Source organism: Ctenopharyngodon idella, chromosome 2 (assembly GCF_019924925.1).
Source record: "Ctenopharyngodon idella isolate HZGC_01 chromosome 2, HZGC01, whole genome shotgun sequence".
In the NCBI taxonomy this organism is placed as follows: domain Eukaryota; kingdom Metazoa; phylum Chordata; class Actinopteri; order Cypriniformes; family Xenocyprididae; genus Ctenopharyngodon; species Ctenopharyngodon idella.
The window spans coordinates 33,443,751-33,448,727 of record NC_067221.1 but is presented as its reverse complement, the minus strand read 5'-3'; positions in this window follow the sequence as shown (position 1 = coordinate 33,448,727).

Below are 4,977 nucleotides of genomic sequence, written 5' to 3'. Positions count from 1 at the left end.
ACACAAATATTGGTACTTGAGACACAATGACCACAACATGTATCTCATGCACCAACCCCCTGAACCAATTCTGCTAAACTACAAGCACAATTTCTGCTTTACACTCACATTGCAGTTCTAAAACACACTTTTTTCAAAACACTACACACAATTCTCTGCATTTGGCACAATTTTCGGGCAGAAAAATCTCTTGTTTTCACAAGGAACACATTGCCATTCAAATATGCACACTGACTCATCACATGGGCAAACACCTGTCACACATTTTTACAATTAGCAAACAGAGCTTTAGCATAAAAGGGCAACAGGTGAGCTCTTCTGTTTTGGAGCAATGGATGCCAACAATGGAAACAGAGCCAGAGCCAGAGGAGTGAGAGGACGAGGACGAGGACGAGGACGAGGAAGGCCAAGGACCGTAATCTCTAATGAGATCCGAGCCACTTTGGTTGACCATGTGGTCAACCATGGTCTAACAATGAGGGAGGCTGGGCAAAGAGTACAGCCAAATTTGAGCAGGTACACTGTAGCATCCATCATCTGGACTTTCCGAAATGAGAATAGGTAAGAAATCTACTCACACTAGAAAATTGCATTACTGCAAATCAATACAGTGCTCAATGAGTACAGTAGTACAGAATTGCCTGTGGACTGTTCTGTAGGACTGTAAAAATAAAGTATGTTTCAAGTATTTGGGAAATGTATTCCTACTTTGCATTCCTACACAGTATTTACAGTATTTTACTATTTGTTTGGCAGAACTGAAAGATTACCTACACAAGGTGGTCGGGAACGTGTTCTGTCTCCTGAACAGGAAACTGCAGTCATGAACGTGGTCTTAGAAAATAACGCCATAACATTACGGCAAATACAAAGAAAAATAAAAGAAAACAATGAGATATTTCCAAATATTGATAGGGTAAGCTTATCAACACGGGACCGTGTCTTGCGCAGAAATAATCTGAGGATGAAGCAGGTCTACAGGGTGCCATTTGAACGCAACTCAGAAAGAGTCAAAGAATTGCGATATAACTATGTGCAAGTGAGTCCTATACAATCCCACAATTGATGCATACTCAACACTGTGTAAATTATACATATTTCAGTATTGTTATCATAATGATTGTGCTTCACAATAGCGACCACTCCATGTCTATTTCTGATATTGTCATGTGTGTTTCAGAGTCCTTGAGCTAGAGGTGGGTGCAGTGGAGCACCAGTTCATCTTCATTGATGAGGTTGGATTCAACCTCACAAAAAGACGAAAGAGGGGAAGGAATATCATCGGCCAGCGTGCCATTGTTGAAGTCCCAGGCCAGCGTGGAGGGAACATCACAACGTGTGCAGCGATTACCCACCACGGCGTCATCCATCACCATGCTACCCTTGGCCCCTACAACACTGCCCATCTGATCACATTCCTGGACACTCTACACAACACACTCATTCCCCCAGATCAGATAGACGGCCCAGAGCAGCTCATTTGGACAATGTAAGTTTCCACCGGGCTGCTCTGGTTCGTAACTGGTTCACTGCCCACCCACGCTTTTTAGTTGTTTATCTCCCTCCATATTCCCCATCCCTCAATCCTATTGAGGATTTTTTTTTCTGCCTGGAGATGGAAAGTGTATGACCGAAATCCACAAACGCGTATACCCCTTCTCCAAGCTATGGAAGACGCATGTGGAGATATAGCAGTTGATGCTTTTCATGGCTGGACTCGCCATGCTAGACGATATTTCCCCCACTGCTTGGCCAGGGAAAACATTGCTTGTGATGTGGATGAGGTGCTGTAGAAGAGAGCAGAGGATGCAGCATAGTTTTTTTTTTTTTTTTTACTGTAACTGTATACAGTAAATTCTTCTGTTTTGTATGTAGACCACTGTATGTGCAACTTTGCGTTGGTTGGGATGTACACTGTACATTGTTTTTGTTGGAAAAATAAAATATATTTGTTACCGTGTATTTGTGTGTCCTGACTATAAAAATATATATATATATATTACTACAAATATTTTACAACACACTTATGTACTGTCTGTAGTAAGTGTAACACTGAACCAAATAAAGACCAAAGTCATTATGATGAATGGAGAAGTGTTTCCCATTCATCATAGTGTTTTACATAGAGCACATCAGTGTTCAACTGGTTCTTATAAATGTCTATTCATATGATGGTTTGTGTGTGTCATTTGAAAACAAAATACCATTTTGAGAAGAAAGAACATTGTTTTGAATGTAAAGTTTCATTTTGCAGGAGAATTGAGGGGTTTTGCCCATTGTGTGTTTTTTGATTTGTGTGTAGAGTTCTGAGAGTATGAGGCATGCTTTCAGAAAATGTGTGTAAACAATCAAGAAAAACTGTAATCCATCCATGCCTTTCCAAAGGTTGCATTTGCACTGAAAATCAGAACATATTCTAAATACAATATATTACACGAACAAAAACATTTGTGGAGACAAAACGAAAGCATGATTTTAAATGAAAAAAAAAAAAAAAAATTGGAAAAAACACCTAAGCATCATCTCTTGGCCTAGCAGGATCTGGCCATAGCACAGGCGATGTCCTCTCACGCAAGACAGCGAGGGAAGAATCTTCTTGAATCTTCTTGCACAGACCCTGCATCAATTAGGTCACAGGCCTCCTCCATGACTTGAATGAGGGATATCCTGACACAGGGCTGGAGATCGTAAACCTTCCACCGCCATGCCAAAAAAACAAACAAAACAAAATTAAAGCTGCAAGCAGCGATGAAAGGGCCCTCGCACCCAGCCTCACCGCCACCCGTAGGCATCGGGAAAACAGTGAACAGTGGGCGACATGCATGTACGCGAGTGAATACAGGAGAATTATGGCCAAGTCATTTCAAAGTGCCACACTTCCTGCTGCCAACAGGTGGCACTTTAACCATAATTGAATATTGCCATGTTGATGTCTTCAGGCCAGGACTATTATCAAACATGTGAAGTTTGGAACAGATCGACATTGTATGCCTGAGTTACAACAGCTTCCTCTTTCATGGCGAAACATCAGACCACGGACACACCCTCCAACCAAAACTCAAGATTTTTGCAATTTAACATGGCTAAAGCCTTAAGATTAGACTGACCATATATGATGTGGTTCTGTTTGAATCTCTATGAGGACTTAATCACAGTGCAAAACATGTCATGTCCTGTTGCCGGTAGGTGGTCTGTCTTCAGGCCAGGACTCTAATAAAACGTGAAGTTTGGGGCAGATCGGACACCTGTTGGGTTTACAGATTTTGCACCCAGGGACTTTTTTTGTAGGTACTGGGTTGTTACATGTGTCTAGCGAATTCATAACTGTACGTGAAACGTAGCACGAATGACGCTTAATTGAAATTTTGTAGGTGGCGCTATCGAGCCATTTTGCCACACCTAATTCTGAAACCCATATCAGACATAAATTTTCACCACTTCTGACGCGTGTGCAAAGTTTCATGAGTTTTTGAGCATGTTTAGGCCCTCAAAAATGCAATTCATTTCGGAGAAGAAGAAGAATTGACCGAGCAATTACAATAGGGTCCTCACACCATCGGTGCTCGGGTCCTAAAAAAAACGGAAGGGACAGTATGGTGGGAGGTATTGGAGTGAAAACTGTGGACGCTTATGAAACCAGTTTTGGACCAGAGCAGATAGGTGGAAATATACATTGTCCCATATGACAATGTATCTCATCTGCTCTGCATCCATTTGTTCTTCTGCTGTGACGATTTTGTGTAGTCTGTCTAAAATGTGAATATGTGGGCCGTGTTGTAAGGGCCAAAGTTGGCATGCTGGTGGAGGACCCAATTCTGCGTGATTGCAACATATTTTGTGATGTTACCACCACGTTGGCCCGGCCATTCAAAATAACTCTGTGGGCAATGATGTTTTTCCCTCTCCCTCTTACTGCAACACCGCCTTCCATTTTGTTGAAGACACATAAACTCACATTTTGCCTTTTTATAGTACTTGCACCTGATTGTTGAGTTTACAGTTAAGCATCTAAGTGTCTGCAGACCTGATGGCCATGTTTGATCAATTGGTTTATAGGGGTGGTATTTTGGAAAGCAGTGTCTTGAAATGGCAAAGAAGTGACATTATGTTAGATTTCTGTGTCTAATGTAGAGAAGTGTGTTTAGTGTTTTGCAAAAAGTGTGAGGCTGAGAATGTGCTTATAGTTGTGCAGATCTGGGCTGAGGTTTTGCTCCTTGAGTGTAGAGTTTCAGTAACTGTGTGTTATTTGTAATTTTAGTGTGTAAGCAATTGTAAAAAACTGTAATACCATTGCTCTCCACTCTACCATCTCTTCTCCTCTTCCTACGTCCTCAGCTCTTCTTGCTTCATCTCCTCTTCCTATACCAGCTACTGGTTTCACCTCATCTCTTTCTACTTCTTCCACTGTTTCTCTATCCTCTCCAGAAACCTCTAAGTCTTACACCTCTTTCTTTTCCCATTTTTCTTTTTCTTCTTCTTCTTCTTCTTTTTTTTTTTTTTTTTTGTCATTTTCTTTCCCCTTTTATAGTTTTTGTAATTGAGATAGCTGTATAAACAATAAGGAAATTTGCATTTCCTGAGTTGTGTGAATTACTAGCTGTCTGATATAGATGAAAATGATGCATGTGATTTGTAATTTGCCTGAAATGAAGGAAAATTTACAACTTGTTTAGGACAATTACAAAGTGTTCAGATCACTATGTTAACTGTTTTGAGAACAATGACTTGAGTTTGGAGAAATGTGTCAAATCGATTGAGAAAAACTGTAAATAGGCAAAATTTTGACATTGTACAGATCGTCAGATGTTCTTGCTTCCACCGAAACAAAATATGCTCATTTGATATTTGTAAAATCATGCTGTAAAACATAATCATAAGGTTCTCGTAATAATGACTTAGTTTCTCATAATAATGAGAAACTTTCTCGTAATTATGACTTAGTTTCTCATAATAATGAGAAACTTTCTCGTAATAATG